The following is a 27717-nucleotide window of genomic DNA, read 5'->3' as shown; positions in this document are numbered from 1 at the left end:
TCTATCAATTTCCCCAAATTTATAATGCCTTCAGCTTCCCATTACAAAACGGAGAATTATCCATGCCTGTTTTAAAATTCAGATGATCAATCAATGGCATAAAGAGAGAAACATTAGGATTTAGAGACCAGCATTCCTGCAGCCACCTCCACGGAAATTTAATTGATTTGCTCACGCCATCTTCTTTCAGTGAGACTTTAACTGCTAATTCTCACCCCTAGTCTCCTTCTTGTTTAATTAGTAATCAGAACAGCTGTGGACAGATGTTCCCACATCTAAACAACCAGATTGGAGCTGAATCAGGTTCCAAAAGCTCAGAATCCGGAACCAGTTTGACCTTCTGAGGCTTGTCCTAGCTTTTCACTTCTTTCAACAACATTGTTGGGACCATACGGTAGGTAGTATAAACTGTAAATATTTGCATGCTAGGGAAATAATTTACAATTGAGTCATTCTCTTGAATGCTTTCTAATTCTCTAGATTGGGACATTTCCTGTTCAAATCGCAAATGTATTCCAACTGCTTGTGTGTGATTTGGGTATTAGCGGTCAAGCATTTTTCTCCTCTTTATTCTCCTCTTACCTTCTTGCTTACCCTTGAAAATCCATCCATGTTCTGCTTACCACACATTGTTTTCTTGGTGCGTGCTTTTTCCCTAGAAGGAGGCGAGATGAAAGAGAATTGCTGAATCCTCCTTTATTCTCTTCAGGCCTGTGTTAGAATCCAGCATATCAGGCCCAGTTATCCCTGGCTCACGCCATCGAACCAGCATGCACGGTCTAATGCAGTAAATTGGGTGCTAAGAAACTGTGCGCTGATTTTCAGCGCAAGCTTTTAATGCCTGGATTATTATTTGTTTTCATTTCGGATGCAATAAGGTAATACTCTGCTAATACATCGGGAGTTAAAAAACGCGCTTAAACTTTATAATGTGTGTTCGGCACATGACACACATTGTGCATCAGGAAGGGGGGGTGGAGGCATCCCTGACAATACTTCATCCAGCTAAGTAGGGGGGACCTGCACCAGATAGCTAGATAAGTACTGACTTATGCAACAATTTGGCAGCTGCTTCCCGTTGCCAGAGATAGATGGATAAATCAGTATTTATCTGACTGAGTGGCAGTGGTGGCTGCTGCCACTTACCTAGATAAGTCAATATCTATCCAGTTAAATGCTGTCAACTGCCGCCACTTACCCAGATAAGTCTGTAATTATCCGGTTAAGTGGAAGCACTTACCCAAAGAGTTCCAGACTTTTTTTTTTTTTCTATTTTTTTTCACAGCGCTGGAAACTTTACGCCAGCCCTGACCCAGGATTTAAGTTTCCAGCACTAAAAGAAGCGCGCTGGCCAGATACAGTCTCCCTGCATTTACAGGGGGATTTCCATGTGAGGGTGCTAAGCAGTGCTCCCATTTAGGGAATGCACATTTTCAGTGGGCACAAAACTTCTCGCTGCATCAGCAGTAAGTTTTGTGCCCAGAAAATGCACGTTCAAATGCATCGGATTGAATGCACCTTTCTGCATAGGCCTGATAGTGTGGTTCGTATTTGCTCAGAGACCAGAACAGCACAAGTGTTGTCAGTAATATGCCATTAGTAGATGGCTGAAGGTTATTGGGAACAAGCCGGGCCAATCTGTTTCCCATCCTTAGTACCAGTTCCTCTGAACAGTGTCCACAGACACTGAGATCAAAACTGCGGTCTGGCTTGGCATTTCTCTTAGGAGCGAGGTCACCAGCAGTGAGTAAAACCGATTGTGTTTTAGCAAAATGATGTAACTGGTGGCTCTGTTTCACTGGAGGTGTATTTGTGAGTTCCAGTTCACTCTTTTGCCTGATCTGTGCTACAGGCAGTGTGCTGTCACAGACCAATTTCCACCAGAAGCAGGCTTCATAATCAGGCAAGCCCACCCTAGTGCGGATGTGGAGAAGCAGTGTTAGGATGTGAGACTGTAATAAGAATCTAAAAGCAAAAGCTCCTAGTAACTATTTAAACAGGCCGATTCTGTAAAGATCACAGGAGAATGGGCTGTCAGTTTTGAGCGTCAGCTCTCCCAACGCGTGCCCAGCCACCTCTCCTGGGCGCGCAATCCTATATTTAAATGAGGGGGTCGGGCGAAAAGGAGGCGCTAGGGGTGATTAAGCGTCCCTAATGTCTCCTTGGCCCAGGAGAGGTGGCTCTGTCAGCGGGTCCAGGAAACCGATGCTCAATTTTACGAACATCGGTTTTCTGAACTCGCAGACAGCGATCGGTTAGGTAAACGGACGCCGGTAAAAGTGAGCGTCCATTCTCCTAACCGGACCGGCTGGCACATTTTTTAAAAACTTAAATTTTATTTTTTACATTTTTGGTTGCATGTGATGCGCGCTATTAGTTTTTAGGGGGTTTGGCCGCGTGTTTTCAAGGTGCTAAACCCCTTACAGTATAAAGGGTAATAGTCGCCCCCTCGAAAACACGCGGCCAAACCCGTGTTAAACAGTGTGCACGGCCGAGCGCACTTTATAGAATGGGCCTGAAAGTAAGGAACATTCCTCTGCCATCATTCTAAAGATTTTAATCATAGGTCCCAACTTTTCATAAATTGATTATTTTTTTAGTTTCCTTATTGCAAATGAGCAGAGCTTATGCACATAAAGATTCACTCCAAGCTCTCTTATTAATGTCAGTTCCGATGCTGATTCAACATATTCAGGCTGATGCAATACCGTGCGTTGCGGCTAGCACACGGCTCAACACGCGATTGGATGCGTGTTTTGGATGTGCATCCATAACCCCCGATGCAAAACTAGAATTAGCACCTCTAAAACGCATGTCCAAACAAGTGCATAGCTAATAGTGCTCATCACATGTAAAGAACGTGTACATGAGGCGATTAGCTAATCCTCACGATGCAAAAACTTTCCACGCGGCCTTGCAATGCACAGAAACCCCACTACATTTTCAGCCCATTTCTTTTTGTCAGAATTCCCCTTCAGAGGCATTCAGGCCTTTTTACTGTTGTCCATTTCTTCTGAAACAGTAAGACTTACAGAACTGCTTTGTTAAAAATAGCTAAATCATCTCCAATGAAAATGCCACAGTATAAGAAGAGAGGATGACTTTTGGTACAAGGAATGCAGTGCCTCACCTCACAGTTCCTCAAGATTATTCAAAGTGTTGGAATTTAAGTTATAGGATGGATAGCTAGGGTGCAGAGCCTCAGTCCGTGACCTTGTACGGTGTCGAAATTATCTAAAACCTCCACCAGCTTCTGAACAGAGCTTGGATTCATCCGCTTGGGAAAACAAACTTCCAGACACTTCCCTGTTCCTCCTGAGTTCCATTCCAATGTCTGCCTCAGCTGGCTGAGCATAACCTCTGTTAAACTTAGGTTGGCAGCAAAAGGCAGGCAGTCGCCCCGCACAACACAACTTGATGGCCTGGAAACACTTTGGCCAAGTGCTAGTTGTAGAGAGAGAGAGTGTGTTCTGAGAGGAACAGTACATATGTTGCACATTGGAAACTACTTTTCCTCACATGCAGAAACCAAGGGATGTTGTCTGGGCTGGTCTGATGCAAAATAAAGGAGTTAAGGTAACCTAATGTTGTCCTCTTCATATGGTTTACTTATGTCTTGCCATTCTTTTTTAGTTTTTTGCAGGTTTTTTTGGATATAAAATTGAAGGCATTATTCTGTATTCCACACTGCACTCGCTGATGTTTGTCTTCCTGGAGGTGGATATGGAAAGGTTTTGCACTAGTTTATGCTTCAGTGCAAAATCATTTCATTTTTTTATTTATTTACATTAATTTATATACCATCCATTTCCAGAACCTGTTCTGGGCAGTTTATTGACAATAAACATCATAAATATAAAATGATAAACTATAAATATTACTCCATATTTATCAATTAAAATATCTTGATAGTTACAGAAGGGCAGTTCTCAGAGCCCACATGTTGCGCTTGGAGGTGGACCCTTGTCCTGGAGCAGTGTAGGACGGCTCCCTGGTCGGGCCCAGGAAGCACCTGCCACCAGGAGGCGGAGCACAGGAGGAGACAGAGGCTAGCTGGAGCTTCACCACTGGAAGCCCGCGGTCCTCCCGGGTGGAGCCTTTGGGGACCCGGGCTGCTTGGACTTAGGTGGGCCTCGCAGAGTCTCCCAGAAAGGAAGTTCAAAGGTGTGCCAACCAGGATCAAGGGTGCGCGGTCGACGTCTAGGCTGGAGGCCTGAGGGATCACGGAAGGCCAGAAGAGTGCCTGTGATGACAAGGCTAGGAGCAAGGCCTGAATCAAGGAGGCGTGGTCAGTGATAGCAGAGGTCAAGTTCCAAAGGTCAGTCCGAGAGTAGTCAGCCAAAGCAGAGGTCAGGTTCCGGAAGTCAGACGTGGCCGGGCAAGCAGGCAGAGGTCAGTATCTGGGCAGCGTAGTCAAGAACAGGCAGAGGTCAGTCCAAGAGGTACTACCTGGGGACACAGGAACAGGGGACACTGGAACAGGAAGACGCTGGAACAGGAGGACACTGGAACAGGCGATGAGACACGGAGGCAAACTAGTACACACACGTGTCGACCCGATTGCCAAGGCAAGGAAGTGCAGGCAGGCACTTCCTTTTCTACAAAACAAAAAAACAAAAAACAAACAAGCAAAACAGAGGTGGGTAAGAGTATGGGGCAGGGGTGTGGCTGTTTATTGCAGCAGTTGCTACCCCTGATTGAGCTGGATGTTCATTGGGATGCGAATACGGCGCTGCTCTCTGCATTGGTGGAGGGGTGGAAGGGAATTGGGGCCGGAGGGTGCTGGAAGCCAATAGTGACGGGGGAGGGGGAGAATAAAAGGGGTGGGGGGGAAGATAAAAAAAAAAATGGATAAACTGCGTAGCTTGCTGGGCAGACTGGATGGGCCTTTTGGTCGTCTTCTGCCGTCATTTCTATGTTTCTATGTTACTGTGTTCAATCAGGGCGCACCGCGGAGCTTGGACCTGCCCCTGGCCCTATAAGGGACTGGGCGGTCTGCATGTGCATGCCTAGGGGCGGGGCCGATGCCATGGAGAACACCGAGCCCCGCCGTGAGGCCTGGTGCGTTGAGGAAGGCCCAGCAACTGCCGCCGCGGGACGCCGAGGCCTGGAGGAGCTTGTGGCTGTTGATGGAGAGGCTGACCCGGGATCTGCAGAGGATGTGGAGAGGTGAGCAGGCCCGTGTGCGGGCCGAGTGCGGACGGGGCGCCCAACACCACACAAGTGCAAACTATGTGGGCATTTTTAATTCACTAACTTTAGCAAATTTTTCAAAGGGACAATACTTGCATTATTGTCCCTTTGCAAAGAAGATGAGTTTAAAGTATCTTTTGACTTTGAACCCATTTATGTGAATAGTGGAGGAGGTGCAAAATAGTACATGCATTAGGGATGTGCAGGTCATAAGACCTTATGTTCTTATGTCCTGAAATGAAAAAAAAACATTTTGGGTTTTTTTGGAGCCTTCAAGGATTTGTTTCATTTGAAACAAACTGAATTGAAAAAGGGCTTTTTTTGGTTTGGATTCTTTATTTGTTTCAAATGTTTGCACATCCCTAATATACTTAAAACAAAATGGGGCTGGCCATTTGCTTTTCATGACAGATTTTCAGAATGACACAGTCCTCAGGTTGACTGGTGCCATAATCTGCTGTTGCACCAGCAGGGCTGGAGCAACTGTGTATTGCTCCTGCCCCATGAAGATGGCAGACAGAGGGATGGGACCAGGCCGGAGATGTGTTTTTTTTATTCACAGTGAAGCTGATCCTACCTTTTTTTTTTTTTTAAGTTTTTCTTTTTTTTTTATTCTAATAAACAAAGCAAAACAAACAACAAATGAAAAATAAAAAGCTTACTGAAAAACAATCCTAAACAAAACATTCTGTGTACATCCCTAGATCAAGGGAGGCAGGATCTGAATCGTGATGAATTGGAGGGCAGAAGGGCAGTGTCCCTGCTATGATCCAGTTCTGCTCTTTCTTACATTCCTCATCTCTTAAGAACATAAGAATTACAATGCTGGTTCAGACCAAGGTCCATCGAGCCCATCCTTTCTCCAGCCGTGGCCAATCCAGGTCGCAAGTACCTGGCAGAGCCCATAAAGTAGATCTAATTCCTGTTACTCACTCCCAGGGATAGCAATAGCTTTCTTTAGTCTACCTGGCTAATGTGTTATGGACTTTTCCTCCAGGAACTTGTCCAAACCTCCTTTAAACCCTATGATGCTGGTCATCTTGATCACATCCTCTGGCAACAGATTCCACAGCTTGACAGTGTATTGAGTTAAAACGTACTTTCTACGATCTGTTTTGATTTCGCTGGTTTTTAATTTCATAGAGTTCCCCCTTGTTTTAGTATTATTTGAAAGGGTAAATGATCAGCCATTAACTTACCCATTCCATCCCACTCATGATTTTATAACCTTCTATCATGTCCCCTCTCAGCCATCTCTTTTTTAAGATGAAGTGCCTGGGTAGTCTTTCGTTATAGGAGAGATGTTCCCCTTTATCATTTTTTGTCACCTTCCTCCTCTCCTTTTCTAGTCCCGTTATGTCTTATTTGAGATGGGATGACTAGAACTACACACAGTACTCAAGGTGCAGAGGCAATAGGATAGTTTCTGTTTTATTCTCCATTCCTTTCTGGATCATTCCTAACACTCTATTTGCTTTTATGACAGTTAACCGTGCACTGAGCCGGAGATGTCAACATATTGTCCGCAAGGACTCCAAGGTCCTTTTCCTGGGTAATGGCTTCTAATACAGAACCCATCATGATGTACAGTACCTGCAGTTGGGATTATTTTTCCCTAAGTGCATCACTTTACACTCTTCCACATTAAATTTCATCTGTCATTCAGTTGCCCCGTTTCCTAGTCTCACAAGGTCCTTCTGCAGTTCCTTGCTATCCACTGCTGTTTTATCAACTTTGAATAATTTTGTGTTATCTGCAGATTTGATCACCTCCCTTATCTTCTCTAACCTCTCATCCAGTCCGGCATGGACAAACACACCCTTCTCTTTCACACGTGGAAACATTGCTGCTCCCGCTCCCCTCTTCCTCACACACAAATACATGCGTCTCCCCAGCCGATCCTCTCTCATCCCCAGCCCTTCTCCACCCTCAATGATTCCCCTCTCAGCCCCTCTTCACCTTCCCAAAATGATTCTCCTTTGCTCTGCCTCCTCCAAGCTTCCCCTCTCCTGGTCCTCCAAGACAGGATTAGGGAACAGAGTAGCTTTTCTTTGCTCTGCTCTGTGCTCTCTTGCCTCTTTCCTCTTCCTTCTCCTCCTGTTCTTTGTTGGTTTCCTGGGGAGGGAGGGGCTGGAGCAGGAAGCAGAATGCTCTCTGCTGAGTAAGATTCAGCACAGTGGAAAGGCAGCAAATCTTCAGTTGGCCTGCCACCCCCAGATTTTTGCTGCCTTAGGCACAGGCATAGTGTGTCTATTGTTAAATTCAGGTCTGCTGAAGAGGGCAATCTTCAGCCAAGCTATTTTACCCAGGAAAAGCAATATTTACCAACATAAATGGTTTTGAAAATTATCCTCACAATGGGAAATAAGTATCAAGGCAATGGCTTTAAGGACTGGGCTGACTGAAACTCATTTGTTATAAAGAGCACGTTTTACTCACAGTGGGATGTGTGTGTGTGTGGGTGTCAGCAGTGACCTGTGCACAAAAATTTCACATGGGAAATATCGCTAGTATTGAAGTATGCTGTGGATATTATTTTTAAAAGGGTGATGAGGTTTACTTTACTTTCTAATGCATATTTAAATGGTGTGTACAAATGTTAAGTCCATTCGGTTCTTATAAAAAAAATAGTGTGCTATGGCAAAATGACCGATTGTATTAACCTTAAAAAAGTAGGCTTTCCTGTAGTTGAGTGTCTTTGCTCATGCTGCCTTTCTTCTCAAAACTTATCACAAATATTGGCTGGACTACAATTTCCAGGTTTATATGAGACTAACAAGAAGCTGATAACAAGATAACTATGAATTCAATAGTCAGTATTCTTGGTCTGTGAATTCTGAGTTTCCTCCAGAGTTACTTGCAACAGTGTCTTTGAGATTGATTTTTAATTAGTGGAAGATTGTCAATCCTAGGTAAAGGAACCCAGGCTTATGCCTACCCTGCCTGAGTCTGGGCTGGCAAGAGGAGCTGGGTGTCAGGCCTGCATAAAAGAGAGAAGGAGGAAGGAAGCGGAGGCAAGAGGGTAACTTGGAGGGCTTAGAAGGGGCAAGATAGATGAAGGATCCCCAAAAATCAGGGGAAGTTCAGCAGGGCTCTGCCAATCCCCTGACCAGACAATAACCACATCCGGTTACTCTGGTAATATATATTTAATTGTGTGTTTTATTTGCATGCAAGGAGACAGCACAGCTATATGCTAATCTGAAGAAATCAGGAAATAGAGACTGGTATATCATTTCAGTTATTTATTATTAAACAGTAGCTCATTACTTAGTACACAGTAAATGGAGCATATCACTTCAGGATGGTCTTACAACAACATGATGTATCAGATTCTGACCACTAAAAGTATTTCTAGCAGATTCTGTACCTTATGAATAATAATGTTATGCCATGAAGTCTTTCTAAAAGTTTTACCATTAGTAGCCACAAGTTCTGGTTTGTACTATTTCTAGTCAGTGCAAGACACTGACTTCAGCTGCAGAGGTGGAGAAAGTTATTACAGCTGAAAGCACAGAACAGCTTCTAGCTAATTCTATGAGACCTGCACAGTGAGCGTAGCTTGGGGTTAGAAAAAGCACAAACAGGCCAAAGGACAGCTTTCTAAGATTCTTCAAAGGATATGTGCAGCGATGGTAGACAAGTAAAAGTAAAGAAGTGGCGAGGAAGAGGTGGCAAGACATATGGAAGGAGAAAGGAGGGAAAAAACACAGAGTGAAAAGTAAAATGGAAAGAGACCAGAAAAAGAGATTGGGAGACCACAGGCAAAATGGGAGCAGAAGACTGAGAATAATATGATAAGGAGAAAATAAACTTTGATAACAAGACAGAGAAATATTTATGTTCAATTTTGACATCAAATAATTTGACTTTTGAACATTTAAATTATACATATTTTTACTGTATAAAAAATTCTGTACAATCTCATTGACAAGTGGCACTGCTCTAATCTCTAGTTATCCTTATTTGTGCTGGTGCTACAGCAGGGCACAGCCCACACTGCAGGTTCAAGACCCAGCCAGGCTGCCTTAGCACTACGTAAACCTCTTCAGCCTCTCTATCTTGGATGCCAGGATTAGTATGATGATGCATGAATGTAGATGGACTGAACCTTTATATTGGGGACCCAGGAAATTCTGCGTCTGCCTCTGTGTTGGGACCAGTGGTTGACCACCCAGGGACTGACTCATCAGTATCTTTCTTCACTTTATCCCAGCCTGTGCAGGTCAAACAATGGATCATTTGCAGCTATGTAACTATGGGGCTTCAGCATATTTCCAGATAAAAATGTCTGAGCCTCAGAATCCTGACTGCAAGACATGGATCTGAGGCATCCTTTATCCACTGAGTTGCTGTGCTTTTCTTTACTCCTGTCTCCTCCTTACCTGGTTCAGCTAATGGCAATGTTACAGTTTTGGCTGCAGTGCAACCGCCTCACCACCAGGGGTCCCTCTAGTGCTGGCTCTTCTAACAGGCCCAGTCCATCTCCTCTGTCCACTCTATGTTCTGGGTTTGCCCTTATAACCCTGCCTGACAGTTCCCTCGGTGCTTCGGCATCGAACTCACCTGGGCTCCCTGCTCTAGCCTTCCTTGCCTTGCGCGGCCTTCGGGCCTTTCCTTGCCTTGTGCGGCCTTCGGGCCTTCTTCCTTGCTTTTCATACTTGGCCTACGGGCCTTCTGTGTGTGTGTGGCCTACGGGCCTTCTGACCTGCCTTGCCCCGCTTACGGTGTGTGGCCTACGGGCCTTCTGTGTGTGTGTGGCCTACGGGCCTTCTGACCTGCCTTGCCCCGCTTACGGTGTGTGGCCTACGGGCCTTCTGTGTGTGTGTGGCCTACGGGCCTTCTGACCTGCCTTGCCCTGCTTACAGTGTGTGGCCTACGGGCCCCCTGTGTGTGTGTGTGGCCTACGGGCCTTCTGACCTGCCTTGTCCTGCTTCCTGTGCCCTGACCCAGCCTGAACCTAGACACTGCTATCTGCCGCCTGCCCTGACCCAGCCTGGACCCAGACCCTGCTACTTGCCGCCTGCCCTGACCCAGCCTGAACCCAGACACTGCTATCTGCCTCCTGCCCTGACCCAGCCTGGACCCAGACACTGCTACTTGCCGCCTGCCCTGACCCAGCCTAGACCCAGACTCTGTTCTAGCCATCCTTGTCTCTCTCAACCTGGAGCCACCCTTTTGGGTGGTGTTCACGACTCCTGACCGGAGCCCAGTCGTAACAGGCAACTGCTTCAAGCAAGTTCGAGTGGCCCAGATCAGTACTGGTAAACATCAGTCCCTCTTGCTCTGTTCATGATTATAGACTACAAGTATTTCAAAAAGAATTTATTTGACGCAGCAGCAAGTGATTACTATGCAGAAGCACACCACACTGCATTTAAACAGTCATGCGGATGCACAGTCAACCATATTATCTCAGGCTGGCAGTTTCCAGATGCTCTGGCACAGATATTATTGTGTCACATGACCTCAAGCTTCAGACAGCAACTTGAAAGGAACTTTGTTGTACAGTAAGTCAGATATAACACATATCTGGCATCTGCTGTCCATCCCGGTGCATTCTGGTATTTGTAGTTCTGCAGTGAAACAGGACTAGTCCAAAAGGATCAGTCTGTATTAGAATGGGAGTTTGCAAAGTTAGAAAAACAGGGATGTACTAAAATGTGTGGAAAATCCATAGCTGTGCTGCTGAATATCCCTTGAAAGATAACAGGAAAAATCTTAGCCGGCTAACTTACTTAACCATTTAATTTTGAATATCTACCTCATAGTGGATAACAGCAAGTAAAAACCAATTGGCCCAGCTGGTCTGCCCAACAGGTCTGGTCAGCACTTCTCAGGATGTAGCCCCATCTGCCAGCTTAGATCTCTTTCTTGTTTAACAGTTCCACGTTTTGTCCTTCCAAATGATAAGTAGTGATTTTACACTTTTTAGCACTGCAGCTTGTTTTCCAGTCTTCCAGTTTTTGTTTTTTTTCAAGTCCCCTTCATCGTTTCACTCCTTCTGATGTTCCTGCTCTGCTACAGATTTTTCTATGATCGTGTAAAATTCTTCTCTTTATTTAATATTAAGAAAAGACATTACCATCCTCTCCCACCGACACCTCAGACAAACAGATACACTACTGTCAGTTAATGCTGTCTTTAGGTTAAAAGCCCAAGGTGAATCCTAATCTAGAAGGGGCATTGACTGAGCATAAATGCCTGCCTAAAGAAGAAAATTGCTGAAGTAGATCAAAATGGTTGTCTCTCTAAAAGGCCTGCAATGAATGCTCTGAGCCGCTCACCACCTGGGCCCTCAGTACGATGCATCCGAGCAGTCCAGTTCAGTCAGAAATGTCCCGTTCCCCCAGACGTGATGTGGCCGGGAAGACTATGGGCTGTCCAAAAAGAACAAGCATTAGTGTCCTGTCAGCATGACCATTGCTCTGTGAGACTGCACGTGTAGGAGAGTTAATTTCTCTTTTGGTTGAATGGACTTCCAATTCCTTGTTTTTTTTAGCTACCAAGCCCTTTTTTTTTTTTTTTTTTTTTTTTTTTAATCTGGCTTGCACTGAGTTTTTTTTCTTTTAGCTTTTTTTCATCAGCATGAGCTTCTCCACCCATAATCATCCCTCTGCAGGCTACACCCACCCAACAGAAAGGAAGGCTGTTTGCAGCCTGGCTGGCACTGCCATGAACCCCTGGACTGTACACAGAGCCAAAGTCTGCATGACCTTCCATGCCACGGAAGCCTGCAGGCCATCTGTAGCAAGCAGAGCCCTAAACGTTCTCATAAAACTTTACAAAAGAAGGAAGCTGCCAGAGGAACAATAGAAGTCAAAAACAGGAGCAATGTGACAGCAAGCAGACTGTGACCTGGAGCCCCGCAGAAAATAATATAATAATTTGGATTTTTAGCCTTCTTTTCCAATTAATTCTCAAGGTGCCTTATAGCATTATTGTTAATTCAAGTTCAGTAAATCTCTGCCCCAAATAGTGTACCTGAGGCAACAGGAGATAAAGTGACTTGCCCAAGACCATAAAGGAGTATCAGTGGGGGAGGAGAGTAAGCAGGATTTCAACCCTGGTTCTCAGACCATTATTCTAACCAATAGGCCAGTCCTCCATTGTTACTAGATAAGATTAAAATATAGAATGACCTTTGTCAGACATGAAGAACTGAGTAAGGTGCATTTATCTCATGCTCAGAACCTATTACTAGCCAAAGCTTTTAGGAAGCAATAAGAAAGCAAGTAGAAAGTATAATATATGGCAGTATCAGATGGGTCAAGAATCAAGTGTAACAGGAGGTGGGATCCAAGATGGTGTCGGGTGAGGACTCTATGTAAGAGATCTCTGGAGTTATTTCTTTCTTATTCTTTTTCCTATCTTTCAGTTTGGTTAAAAGATGCAGAAGGCTTCGAGTGGATGCCCCTGCCCCTTTGCAAAATTCCTTAACGTGTCAATCAATGATCCCAGAGCTGCTCTGCGCTTCAACTCCGTTGGAGCCAGCCTTCGATGCCGTTGTCTCCGAGGAAGCGGAGTGCTGACCTGAAGCGTTTCCGGATATCTCACTCAGCCCTGAGATAGATCTCCGCCTTCCCTGTTGCGGCTGCAGGAAAGTCAATGTTACTCTGAGTCAGGACAGCCCAGACCCTCGATCAGGGGGGTGTTTGCAGTGGTTGCCCCAAGCCCGGGCGAGCAGGGACTTGGCTCAGGAACGTTGCAGATTTATAAAGGCTCAGGGACATCTCAACCTTCTCTTGGATCGCCAAGCACAGCTGGAGAGCCTGTTGCAGGAGGAATTCCAACTATTTTACATCAAGGTGGGCCTACTGCAATCTCCGCTTCCCTGCCTCCTCTCCCATAACCTTAGAGAACATCTGGACTGTCCTTGCTTCTGTGCAGCAGTCTCTAATATCCCTAAACACCACAGTGAATACTTTTGTTTCTAGAATACGGATTCCGGAGACTCTTGCCTCTGCTCATATGGAAAAAATATCCATCTTGGAACGAGACTTGGGTAAAGTTTTGTCTGTCCATAACACCTTAATTCAAGATAATTCTGTAATGCATCGATGGTTGGAGTCACTAAAGAATGTTGCCAGATCAGCTAATCTCAGGATATTCAATTTTCCAGTAGTGGTCTCGATGATATCTCCTTCAGAGCTTTTTAAGACTTATATGGAAGATGTTCTTGGGCTTCCTCAATCTGCTCTTCCATTGATCCATAAGGCCTCTTATCTTTTTCCAACTAAAGGGATAGCTGGATCAGGTGCTGCTCAAGATGTTAGGAATACTGGAGGTGAATCCTTGGGAATCTCTACCATTCTCGAGACTTCATTAGAAGATGTGGCTCATAGATCTACCTTAATTGTGACTTTTTCTTCCTAATTTTGATTGGGACAATTCTTCTTTCATATTTTCAGGCTATGAATATTTCTTTCATGGGTGGTAGGCTGCAAATTTTTCCTGATTTTTCCAGGGCCACTCAGGCTCGCAGGAAGGCCTTTCTGGATATGCATCAAGAGGTTGTTGATCTTGGGGCTTGGTTCTTTTTGCAGTTTCCATGTAAATGTATTGTTAAGTTTTCCTCAGAGAAATTTGTTTTCTTGGATTCTATTCATCTTAGATCCTTTATTAACTCCTGAGCTCCGGATCAAGTTTAATATGACATTTTTTCATTCTCTTGCTATGGGTTGGCTGTTCTCTATTTTATAACATGTTGGATCTACATTCCGTTCTCACTGGAAGATTCTTATTTTCCTATAATGTGATTTATTTTTTTTTTTCTGTAAATTACTCCCTTTCTGGGTCCCCCTCATTCTTATGGTGGTCTGTTAGCTGGGATGAGATTCTCCTATTTTTCCTATGATTATTATCATGTAATTGGCTATTTCTGTTTGCAAGTGAATGCTTGTGTATTATATTTAAAATGATAAATACAAAGTTAAAAAAAAAAATGAAGTGTAACCCCTGTGATGGTAGAACCCGGTTAACAGTTCCAGAGGCCATATCTCCCACTTCTTTTTAAATGGACGCTGTCACTGTACCATAAGATTTACTTTCCAGGGTTTTCTGCGCTAGGGGAAAGTTTAAGACCCTCCTATTGTGCCTAATGTTTCTCTCTACTTAAATATTTTGTACACAGCACTGATGGTCTCAGCCTAGAGAATGATAAAGTCACTACTAAATAAATCAAAGGAGAGTTGTTTGATGCTTTCCAACATTTCTCTTTCACTGATAAGATGCAAATGATGAAAGTCTTTACAGCTGTATACTTCATTATCCAAATGGTACAGGCACCTTTGCTAATTTTAAGACTTCTTACAGTCTTTCTTAAATTCAGATGCTTCTTCAATTTTCTTAATTCATTTATTTAAGTGATATCTTCCCTCCCTTTGGATTCTGGGCAAAGCTTTAATGCTTCCTTCCTATGACAGTTTGAAGTATCAAAGATGTACTTTAGAGTTTTAAACTTTTATCTCCTACCTCCTCCTGTAGTATTGTTATGCCCGGTCACAGACGGCTGCGACCGCTGTAGCTCACCTCTTTCTTCACAACTTTGACTCCGTTGGGAAGACTTGCGGCCTCCGCCAGCTATTGCCGGCTTGCCTACCATTCCCAGGCCTCCCTGGATGGCGCGGACGCTGCCAACCGCCGTCTTGCCTTGGACTCCCTTAGGCACGCGCACATGGGCCAGCCTTAAGCACATCATGGCGGGAACCTCGGGGGCGTGCCTTCTGTAATGATGTAGTTCTTCCAGGACATTTAAGCCGGCTGGCCCTGCCTACCTACGACTTGGCAATGGGTTCCCTCATTGCTGAATCTGCCTCGCTCACAGAGGATCCTTCGTTCCAGCTCCTGCTCCCTTGGTGTGAGACGTCCTGGGTACCCGCTCCTCGGGGGCCTTCTCCTTGTCTCTGGCTATCCACTCCTCAGAAGGTCTGGCACCCAGGACTACTGCCTGCCCCGTTCCCCGGGGCTTCCCTGGAACCATGACTTCTCCTGCCGTGAGAACCCCGCTCTGCGGACCATTACCATCTCTACTGAGGACCCTCATTGGTGTACCCCGCTCTGCGGGCCACTACCATCTCATCTCTACTGAAGAACCCTTGTCGGTGAACCCCGCTCTGCGGACCTTTGCAGTATCATCTATACAGAGGTATCCCTCCTTGGGTAACCCCCATTCCACTGACTTCGTGGCACCTCTATGTCTGTGTGACTTTACTTTTGCACCTCCTGCTCCGCGGGTAGTGCTGCTCTACCTCTTTAATAAAGACTCTAGAATTGAACTGTGTCTGACGTCAACTGAAACCTTGCCTCCCGACGGTGAGGCTCATGGGGCTTCTCCCCATGGGCGGTAACATCTCTCACCTCGGCCCAGGGCCCACATACCCACAAATCCTAACAGATTGCCAAGTCCATGGATCCGGCACAGGTCTCGGCAATTCAGGCCATCACTAGCCTGGCCCAGCAAATTACAGAACAGCAAAAGATTCTAGAAATTTTGGATAGCTCCATAAATCAACTGAGCTATCGGATGGACTCTGTCCCAACGCCTGCCAAGCCTAACTCAGCTTCACATGCGTCACCCTTTTGGCCTCCAGTGCCCTTGCTGGCACCTCCTCGTTTAGTAGGTGACCCCTTGTTAGGGCCTTCTTGAACCAGTGCAACACGCACTTTTCCTTACAACCTGCATATTTCCCTGATGTAGTTTACAAAACTACATACATTTTGTCCCTTTTGGATGGAAAAGCATTGGCCTGGGCGTCACCTCTCTGGGAGCAAACGGATCCAATCCTCAATGACCTGCCGGGCTTCCTTGCCCTATTTCGCTCCGTATTTGACGACCCAGGTCGAAAGACCATCTCTGGGTCGTCAAATACATCTACATCTGCAACAAGGTTCTTGATCACTGACTGATTATGTCATCGAGTTTAGGACTCTCTCGTCTGAATTGCACTGGGACCTGGGCTGCCTGCGTTCTATATTCCATGAAGGTCTGAGCCCGCATATAAAGGATGAATTAGCAGCACGAGAACTCCCTGAGGCCTTGGATTCCCTTATAGACCTCGCCGGTCGTATTGACCGCCATCTGCATGAGCGTTCACAAGAGGTCAGAGGAGCCAAGAGGATGGCTTCAGGTGCTCCATGCATTCGCCCAACGTCATCCACTCAGACCGCTACTACACAAAGCACCAAGGATAAGGAACCGATGCAAATGGGCCATAGTCAGCTATTCTCAAAGGAAAAGCATCATTGCCAGAGGTCTGGCCTTTGCATGTATTATGGTCAACGGGTCATGCGGTTCTCTCCTGTCCACTCCATCCGGGAAACTCCCAGGCTTAGGATCTTCACCTCTGTGTCTGTGTGACTTTACTCTTGCACCCCCTGCTCCGCATATGTGGGTATGTGGGCCACATACCCACAAATCCTAACAAGTATCAAGGGTGATATCTTTTCCTCCTCATCTTTCCTCATTGCCCAGTCTTCCATAGTTCTTCATGGGCCATTAAGGTGGTCCATTTCCTCTCCTTCCTCTCACACAGGATAGCTGGAAGTCATCCTCTCCTTGAATTTTGGTGATCTCAAGTTTCTCTTGCATGAAAGGAACTTCTTCTATTAGATAGAGTAAAATTAATTAAACCTAACTGAGTCCAAAAGGATTTGGCACTCCAAACTCAAATTAAGTTAAAGTCGGCATGAGAGGGTGGAAAGAAACTCTCATCCATAGCAGAAGTCTCAATAAAGCTTAAAGTTAAGAATTTGAAAAATTAGGCATAGCAGAGGACATGCTGCCTCCTCAAAAGCAAAGAGGATCCACAAGGGTAAAATGGTGATCTCTCTGGAAAAATACTAGGACTCTTCCATTGCTAGCACTTCACATAGGGGAGCTGCAAACCCAACAATCAACCAATTTATCTATCCCCAAACCCCAAATATATAATCCTGACTCAGTATTAGTAGGAAACTAACAGGATCCCTATACAAGCTTAATCCATCAGGAAATAGATACGTTCAACAAAAACCAAGGACATAGCATTGATTTTTTTTGGTGGTGGTGGGTGGAGAGGGAGTGACAGGGAATCTTGCCGGCAAATTGGAAATGTTTCCATCTAACACAATGGAAACCTGGATTGAAGCACACTGTAAAAGTAGAAAACCCTTTTTGTAATGCCAAAGGAAGAGGGGCAACATTCAACTGAATTTAGGAACTGCTGATGACCTCCATCTGGCAGCAATTAGAGACCAACTATGTGGTTGTAACTACTCTCTCATGGCATGTATTGATTTATCCTACAAAGTTACATAGCTTGCTTGAATGAAGGAATTAATTTCCTGAGTTCAACTTTTCTTTTACTTAACGGACTGCAAGTTCCAGACTGTAGTTGCAGACAGCTGAAGAATTAAGACTACCACTTTTTTTAATATCTAATGATATGGAGCATTCTGGTACTGAAGCCAGAAGCAGTGTGGCATTGATTGAGTAAAATTAAAGAAATGTTGCTTGAATGTGAAATAATTGTTGATGTTTTTGGGGCTCTTTTTCAGTTAAATTACTGATGGGGCAAATGACCATTCTTCCATATTAGTTCTGGTAGCCATGTAATCTGAGGTGAAATACATGGAGGGGAGTGGAATTCCAGTACTGTCCCATGCTTTATGTAATCTTGTTATAATTTTTGCTAGGTTTGCTATTGTACATTGCATAGATTTTGTCTAATAAACTGTCACTGCCAGGGCCGGACTTGTCAAATGTTCTTAATTGAAGGGGGTCACCTTTCCATCTGCACAAAAAAGCTCCAAAGTCATAGGAAATAGCCAAACAAATGTCATTCCATATATCCCAAGTTTCTATTGTTTGCCCATTTGAATCCTCAGCCCATAGAATATTCATTTATAATCTTAAATCTGCACGGGTCGGATGAAATGCTGGTTTACAACTGACAGAGAGGTAGCCATGCACCCCACAAACAGTAAACAGATTAGAGCACCAAAAAAAAAGAGAAAATAACCAGCCTCTGACAGTCATGTTTCAACTCATAATGGGAAGCCCGTGGAGGTGGTGGAGGCAAAAACTGTATCTGACATCAAGAAAGTCTGGGATAAGCATGGAGGATCCTTGGTTGCAGGACATGAGGATAAAGCTAGATAGGTGGAGAGAACAGACAGATTAGACGGGCTTTCAACTCTTTTTCTGTCATCGTACATGTATTTCCAAGAATGTATGCAGGGAAGCAATAATTTATTAAGTAAACAATTGGAATAGGACTGTGCAAAGTCACGCCACTATATCTAAAGGAAAAAGGGTCTCAGTTACAGTGCATTGCATGCCCAAAGTTACCTGATCGCCTGTGTGTCACATGACATGAGTTCTCTGAAAAATCTATCACGGAAACAGAGAAGATGGCAGTCTTTCCCGTTGTGCCACCACAGGTCTTACGCAATCGGTGATCTCCTTCCATATTCATTTCCATAGGAGGCAACCTGTGGGTCTGGACGGCTGCCCGATGCCTCTTTCCAGCGTGCATTTAGGGATGCAGCTCTGCTAAAGCCTTTCCATGGGATTTTGATCTCGTTCTAAAGCGGCTTCTGCCCGCATCTTTCATTTCCCACATAAGACAGATTTGGCACAAAGATCGAAGCTGAGAAAAGAAAAATAAGGCCGGCAGATAAGGCGTCTGATCCTTTAGTAGCAATGGAATAAGATGTCAGCGGAAAAAAAAAGAAAGCTAATTGCTACGGTTTGGTCTGAGTCAGTTGTTGTGAAAAGCCTCTGCCAGGGAAAAGACAGTTAAGATGAAAACAGTATCCACTTTTGTACAGCTGTAATATTTTTGAAAAGGGAAAACCGAAGGATTTTATTTGTACTGTTGGCAGTCAGACCATAGACCAGACCCTGCATGGGATGGCTATATTTCTCCTGTGTGCATGCATGCACTGTGAGCTGGCAGGGACCACACTGAAATTAAAGACAGCAGCAGCTGCTTCCCTCAGCAAAACACAGGCGTGGCATCATGGTGACATTTCCAACGGGCTCCTAGGCTTTACCATACCAAGGCTTTCTTTCCCTTTATTTTTCACTGCCTTAGGAAGGAACATTTAGGAGCCTCAACAGCTTGCATATCATCTTTGCTGTAACATTTGGCCAACCACGGAATGTCCCCATGGCCAGCCTCACTCATCCCAAAAGCTGCCAAGCGTGCAGGACCTCTTTGTGGCAAGGATACCGCCATTGCAGCCTCAGCCAGCCATGCTGTGCCCCTCCTAGATGCATGTGCGCGTGCCGGCTCCACCTTTCTGCACCCCAGGCAGGAAAATTTGCAGCACTCCCTGATGACCTCAGTACAGCAGAGAATTTAAACCCCATCAGTGCACCTAGATGGTGCCTCTGTAACAGATCCTCCTGGTGTGTCTTATCTGCATACCTGGGAACATAAGAACATGCCATACTGGGTCAGACCAAGGGTCCATCAAGCCCAGCATCCTGTTTCCAACAGTGGCCAATCCAGGCCATAACAACCTGGCAGGTACCCAAAAACTACTGTTGCTAGTAATAGCAATAGTAATAGCAACCCTCGGAGGCCGCTCCGATTTCTTTCGCCCTCCCCTCACTGTGATGAATACTATGCCTGTAGAGGATATTCCAATCTCAACTAAGATGCATCAGCAGGTTTGTAAATTAGCTATACTGAACACGGTGCAGAGTATTTCTCTTGGAATTTAATTCTCCTGGGTTATCAGTAGTTTTTTTCAGCACCATCGGCTAGTGTTTTAGAGATGGAGCTACCAGAGGTGGACACATTAAAAGACATCTGGAGGATGATGGCTAAATTAGATCAGACATTAACCCAAAATATATCTCAGATTTTATGAATGTGTATCTTCTATAAAAGATAACTTGTTTGTTTATAATTGTTTAGAGGTTTTGTAAAACTCAATGCATAGTAAAAATGTAAGATTCTTGAATTTTCCTATTACAAGGTTGTTATCTCCCATCGAGATGTTTAAAAAATACCTAAAAGATATTCTGGGTTTTACAGACAATCATATTCCAAGTTTATCTAATATTTATTATCTTCCCAAGCAATAAGCAAATTCAGTTGGGCTATTGGAGGCAACCAGGCATGATAATCTATTGATCTTGTACCATGATAATCTATTGATCTTGTACCATCTCTAGCGACTTTAATTGCCTTTTTCAGCTTAGATAGAGATAGAGATATTCGGGCGAATTTTCAAAGCCCGGAGCATGCAAATACCGGGGATATAAGTGTGGCCGGGACCTGCATGCGCCGAGTGCATTTTAAAAACGGCCCGGCCATGTGCATATCTCCTGGTACACGCAGAAGTGCCAGGCTGCCTCAAAGGGGCGGGCCAGAGGGGCAGGGGCAGGGACTGGCCGGGACAGCAGCCATTAGGCGCTGTCCCAGGGAAGCATACGCCAGCAGCAAGCCAGAGTGTAGAAATTACTTCTGCTTCGAAGAAGCAGTAATTTAACAAAACAAATTTGCCTAGATAGGAAGGGGTTGGTGTCAGGGAAGAGAGGAAAAAGGTAGGAAGGGTAGTTAGGGGGATAGGAAAGTTCCCTCCCAGTCCCTTAATTGGAGCGGACTGAGAGAGAACTGAGAAAGGCCTACTCCCGTCACCGCGTGTATTTTTATTTTTTCTTTAAATCCCCCCATTGCACGCTTGACACGACACCTGCCCGCACATGTCGATATTATAATTGGCCGTGCATGTGCGCGCAGGAATCATATTTTATAACCTGTGTGGGGCGCCACGCGCTTGTTATAAAACCGCGGCGTCCATGTGCACGCGCTGGGAAACGCGCGCACATGGACGCACACATGCATTTTTGAAAATCTACCCCATTGTGTTTCAAAAATATTGCTTGAATAAACATATTTCCTTTTGTGGTCATAAAATACAAATTTTCCCAGATGTATCACGTGAAATGTAAAAGAGAAGGAAGCATTTTCTTTCTTTAAAGGAGAAAGTATTGCAATTAGGCGCCACTTTCTTCCTTAAGTTTCCTTGTAAACGTTTGGTTTCCTTCCAGAATAGTAAACTTGTGTTTTATGACCCTTTGCATTTGGAAACATTTATCTCATATAAGTCCTGAGATTGTAATTTGGATTATTTTTTGTGGAATAGGCCGCAAGATTAAAAATATACCCTTACCTCCTTCATCTCCTTTGCTTTTTGTAATTACTATTAGTTTAGAAAGTGTTTCCTTATCTCTCCCTTTGTTGTAATGAGGACTTATATAATTGAGTTATTGTGATGGCTTGAATATCTTGTTGTGAAGATATTTCTTTCTTAATAGGATAATGTGTATTGTTTTGTATCATCTTGTATTATTTTGCTTTCTTTTTGGATATTGAATAAATTCAATAAAAATTAAATTTAAATAAAAAGATATCTGAAAGGTTTTAATGATGCGCAATCCTCAAACTTTTTCCATTGGGAGCGCGGGTCAAGATATAAAACTCCAGGGGGGACGACTCAGAACCAACATCATATTTCTTTACGGAGAGTGTGGTGGACGCCTGGAATTCCCTATTGGAAGAGCTGGTGAAGATGAAAACAGTAAACAAATTTAAAAAGGCATGGGATAAACACTGTGGATCCCTAAAGGCTGGAGGTGGAATAAAGAAAAGGGGGCATGAGGGTAACCTGCAAGGAGTGACAGCTCCTGTGCCTAACATAAGGCATGGGGATTACCACCCTTAACCAATTAGCTTATATGATTTTGACACAACTACTACATCATTCTGCTTGTTCCAGTCTGTTCATAGTCTCATTCCAGGATCATTCTGTTCCAGTTCTGTTCCTGCCTTGTTCCTGCATCCTAGTACTCCAGTGTCCTTCCGTTCCTGTTCGTCTATTCATCTACCCAGGTAGTACCTCGGACTGTCTTACTGGTACTGACCTCGGCTTGCTCCTTGACCTGCCTGCCTGCCTGTGACCTCACCTGACCTCCGAAACCTGACCTCGGCTTGCTGACTACTCCTCGGACTGATTTCTGAACTTTGGCCTCTGCCTGCTTGACCACGTCCCTAGATTCTGGCTCTGTTCCTCGCCTTGTCATCACCGACGCTCTTCTGGTCCTCCTTGCTACATCAGACCTCCTGCCTCGAACCTGACCACGCTCCCCTTCTGCTCGTGGGCATGTCGGACTTCCACCTTCCCAGGAGACCCTGCAAGGCCCACCTAAGTCCAAGAGGCCCGGGTCCCTACAGGCTCCTCCCGGGAGGACCTTGGGCTTCCGGTGGTGAAGCTGTACCCTGCCTCTGTCTCCTCCAGTGGTGAAGCTGTACCCTGCCTCTGTCTCCTCCAGTGCTCCACCCCCTGGGGGAAGTTGCCTCCTGGTCCCAACCAGGAGGCGGTTCTCCACTGCCTCAGGACAAGGGTCCACCCCCGAGCGCAACAGTTACCAAATTATGTACCACTACCCTGGGCTCTGGCATGCCCAGTGCTGTAGAATCAGTAGGCTTTCTGTCACAGAGATGCTGCGGCACGTAATTTTAAGAATCCGAACCTACGGTGCCTAAAAACTTGAATATCTGATTTAGAGCCAAGGGATTTTCTGAGCTACCTTGATTCAAGCACTGCAGACAGGGTGTGTGCAAGCCAAACTTATTTGGAGACATTACCCCGAGTGAGATATATTACCCACATTATTAGGATTCACAAAAGAAGCAAGGATTCTTGCCTGTGGGTACTGGGTTTGTAGGTAACAGAAAAAGTTACCAAATCCAAAGAGGCACAGCCTGTGGCAGGAGCAGTTTTCTTCCAGTAGCAAACATCTCGCCAAATTTATCAGTGAAAACATGGAAAACGCACTGCAGGGAAACTAGACCAATTTTTGTTTTGCACTAGAGCAAGACCTTTGATAAATACTGCCCCTGGCAACAACTTCACAAATATACTGAGCTCCACAGGCAATAGGTTTTAACATTAGGAAGAGTATGTGAGGTAAATTTTGTGCTCAGAAGAATGATGCTGGTTGAAGCCCATAGCGGGCAAGAGCCTGTGGATTACGTTTTGTGAGAGCTTTTCAGTCTGGTATTTTCCATTTTAATTTCGGTTGTGGCGTCCTTTTTTTAGGTTATGGGATTTCTCTGTTATTAGCCGAATCACTGACAGTGCAGGACGCTAGAGTTCAGGTCTACCCGGGCGGTAGGTGAGTGGAAGAGGTGCTGTAAAGGTGGCAACACCTGCACACTGGAGAGCAGTGCTGAGGGCCTTGGTCTTCAGTTCGTCTCATCTCATTTATTTACAATTGATTTCCTGCCTTTCGCTTACGACATCAAGGTGGGTTACAAACAAATTCTACATTTCCTTAAAGATAAAAATATTCATGTATAATTTTCCTGTGGTGTGTTTTGGTAATGGAGATTATGGGTTAAAGTGCAATATCGTATATTACAGCTAGATAGAATGTAATATTCTTATATATTGATAGTATTATTTTTTTCCCCTTAGCTTTTGCTGTGCGTCTTTAATAATGAGGATTAGATACAATCATGCTTTAAGGTTTTTATTTTTTTTTAGAATTGTTTCTTTTCTTTATTGTTAATTTTCCTAATGATATGACTGTATTTCTTATGGTTTAGGCCTGGATTTTCTAAGGTCACAGACCTTAGAGAATCCAGCGGTAACGGGGGGGGCAAAGTGGGGGCGGGCCTGTGAAAGTCGGCAGCGATTGCACCTCCGCTGTGCAATCGCTGCCGACTTTCGCACCCAATAGCGCCACCGTGAAAGGTGGCGCTATTGGGCTCGATACTGGCGGCGATAAGGAGTCTTACCTTTCGCCATCAGTGAAGTCGTCGCGGAGTCCGCCCTGAGGCCGCCCCAACTCCTCCCCTTCTGGTGCGGACTCCGCCCCATTATAGATATCGCACATGGAAAGGGGCGGAGTCCTAACCGGAAAGGGAGGAGTCAGGGCGGCATCGGGGCGACTCCGTGATGACTTCGCTGCCGGTGAAAAGGTAGAACACCTTATCATTGCCAGTAGAGCCCCCAATAGCGCCATCTTTCATGGTGGCGCTATTGGGTGCGAAAGCCGGCAGCGATTGCACCACGGAGGTGCGATCGCTGCCGGCTTTCGCAGGCCCACCCCCCCACTTCGCCCCCCCCGCCCCCGGTACCGCGCGATTCATAAAGGCCTGCGATCTTAGAAAATCCAGGCCTTAGTTTGTAAATCTTAGAAAATTGCAATAAAAAAGAAAGCAAAAATTATAATTATATGTAAACACCAGAGCACTAAATTGTACAGCAAGAAAAGCATCTACACATAGCAATAAAAAGACACACCCTATATCTATCTCAACTCTGATTTATAAATAAAGAGTTAATAGAAAAAACAACCAAATAACTTGCACACCTAATCAATAGTAGAACATATCTGACAAAATCCCATTTCCTCTCCTACTGGCCCTAATATTCTGATCCCAAAAAAATTCCTGACGAGGCTCCCCTAGGATACCTCACTAAAGATTTCCTTAAAAAGCCAAGTTTTGGCTTTTTCCCTAAAATGTAAAACATTTAACTACTCCCAGAGTGCCTACGGAATTGCGCTCCCAATGATTGGGCCAAAGAGACTGAAAGCCAAATGTCTTGTACATATTAAATACATGGTAGCCAGTGAAGGAATCATCAAACGTCCCTACTGCAACGATCTGAGCAATCTAACTGGTTCATAGGTCGACAGTGGGTAAATAAGTACTGTGGGGGCTTTCCCTACCAAGACATTTAAAGATCAGACATAAAATCTGAACCCACATCTCGCCTCAACAGGAAGCCTACGGCAATTAAATAAAACTGAGGTAATGTGATCATATTTATTTCTTAGCACCCCCGACGGGCAGCAGGGGAGCCTTCTGGGAGAGGGGGGCACTAGGAGAAAAGGGGAGGAAAATGCATCCCTCCCTCCCAAATAATCATCCTAGGAGTGGAACCAGTGCAAAAAGGTCAAAGAAATCCTGGTAGGTTAAAGGCTCTCAGCAGTCAGAGGACATTCCCTGGACACTTGGTTAATTGATTTTGTTCCAGTAAGTATTTAGCACTGGGCAGTGATTGCATCATGCTCTTTAATCTTGTGCCTTTTCTCATTTCCTTCCAGATCTATCACATTTGGAGTCTGCTGCCAACATCGCCACTGGCAGCAGCATGGCTTCCAGAGAGCCCTGATCCTAACAGCAAGCCAAGCAGGAACTGCCTGCCTTTCTCTGCACAAGGTCATCTGAACTCCACTGCTAAACCCTGCTCCATCATCAGCTCTTCTGTTTATTTAGCTGGAAACAAGAGCTGGGAACACCCTGTGCTTTTCAGCACCTCATTGACTCACTGATGTGTCCAGTCAAAGATTGAAAGTTGCTATTCACTGGAGCTCGTTTGAAACATTTGGGCACCCCAAAGAGCTGAAGTTGCTTCTTTTAAAAATACGTGGCATAGAACCAGGCTGGGTCAGACCAAGGTCCATTAAGCCCAGCACCCTTCCTCCATCAGTGGCCATTCTGAGTTGCAAGTAACCCGCAGCACCCCTGAAGTAGATCGATTTCCTGTTACTTGTTCCCAGGGATAGCAATAGCTTTCTTTAGTGTACCTGGCTAATAATGTGTTATGGACTTTTCCACCAGGACCTTGTCCAAACCCCACTTTGCTAGTCACCTTGACCAGGGCCGGTGCAAGGGGATTAGGTGCCCTAGGCGAGCCTTCTCCCCTTGCGCCCCTCCCCCAGTTTCGCCGCCACACCCCGATCTCAGCCCCGACTCCTACCTCATTCTCGATCACGCCCGCTGTGTGGTTTTCTGGGCCGCGAGCAGGTTGGGCACTGCTCGCGGCCGCCAAATCCCTACTCCTCTTTGCCACCGCTTGCGGCCCCATATGACTCGCACCCAGTGGCGCACCAAGGGTCTCCGGCACCCGGGGGCCAATGCATGTGTGTGCCTTTCCAGCACCCCCCCCCCCCCCTTAATCCTTCTTGTACTAATGCTTAAGGTCACAGAAAATCAGTGGCATCTTAGACAGAAGAATTTTGGGGGAGAGCCAAAATGACATTTCTTCATCTCACCCACCTCTATAGCATGGATCCTGCTTTAAAATTGGTTACAAAAAAAAAGTGTTAATAAAAAAGTCCAAAGGGTCTTCTGCGTAATTTTAAAAAGCTGGCCAGTTTCACACTTCTAGTAAAACTATTATAAAATTATTTGATAGCCTCATTCAACTAATTCTATATGGCTATGAGAGTGAAGTCTGGAATTTATAGGAAGGGACAGAATGTTAATATAAATCCTGCACCTCCAGTTCTGTAACTCTGTGCATCCACTGAAATTCCCCCAAACAATGAAGCTTGGATATTTCCCTTATAGCTCATCATACTAAAAGATATTTTCAAATTCTGGTGTCACCTCACAGTAACAGAAGCACAAACACCTTCCATTGCCAGACACATTGTGAACTAACACAAAATGCCGCAAAAAAGACACTCAAAATATATAATGCAATCCCATCATAACATAACAGCAATAATACCAAGGACTCAAACAACAATAACCCTATCTGTGAATAAGCAAGGGTAAATATTACACTGGGTCTTAGAATACCAATACACCACCTACTGAGGAAACAAAACAAACCCGATTGCTATAGATCCGTATACAGACACTACTTGCTAGCAGAATCTCTCATCATAGTCACACACACAGAGCAGAGACAGACCCTCACCAAATACAGAATACAAAATAAAGGAGCACAAATTAGAAAAAACTGAAATGGAAACCCCAAGAAGCCAGACTCTGTGTATTAACAATGGAAAAACAGAACCACCATTCCTCATAAAACAATAAATAAAAAAACATAAAGCATCAGTTATAATAGTAAAACCATACTAATAAAAGAATATTTTAAAACTACTGATAAATAGAATTTCTATTAATTAAAATCATATACATTTTTACCATTTCCCAAATACCAATAAAATATTTCAAAACAGCACATATATCAAATGACACCCAATAATTAAAACTAATAAGGATTTTAAAAAGCCCCTGCTGTCCATACGTGGGAGCTCTTGATTTCCAGTCACCCTGATATTGTCGAGGATTAGGAGGTTATCCTCTCTCTCACACATACTCACATGTCCATTCTCTCTCACACATACACATTCATGCTCTTATACCCACCATAACCTCTCACTCTCACAGACACTGACACACTCTCAGGCTGTAAGACACTCTCTCCCCCTCCACACACACACCCACACACTCTTACTCCCCTGGATTTTCTCATACACACCCATGCTCTCAGTCCCACTGGCTCCCTCACATACACACAAACACACACACAGGCAAGCTCCCATTCATTTTTACACCTCTCCCTCCCCATCCCCCAGGCATACACACATTCATTCTCACACACACAAACCCCCAGGCAGGCACCAATTCATTCTCACACACACATACACCACACACAGGCAGGCACCTATTCTCACACATACAAACCCCAAGAAGACACCCATTCATTCTCACC

The 27717-nt window shown here is 44.8% G+C and overlaps 1 long non-coding RNA gene across 1 annotated transcript; it reads left to right on the top strand.

Annotated features, from left to right (window-relative positions):
- Nucleotides 1–264: 264 nt before the first annotated feature.
- Nucleotides 265–26034, top strand: LOC115084035. Its single transcript, XR_003854448.1, has 3 exons — nucleotides 265–394; nucleotides 23293–23499; nucleotides 25310–26034. It is a non-coding gene; the product is annotated as an uncharacterized LOC115084035 (long non-coding RNA).
- Nucleotides 26035–27717: the final 1683 nt, after the last annotated feature.

This window comes from Rhinatrema bivittatum, chromosome 2 (assembly GCF_901001135.1).
Source record: "Rhinatrema bivittatum chromosome 2, aRhiBiv1.1, whole genome shotgun sequence".
Classification (NCBI taxonomy): Eukaryota; Metazoa; Chordata; class Amphibia; order Gymnophiona; family Rhinatrematidae; genus Rhinatrema; species Rhinatrema bivittatum.
This window is presented reverse-complemented; position numbering and strand designations above follow the sequence as displayed.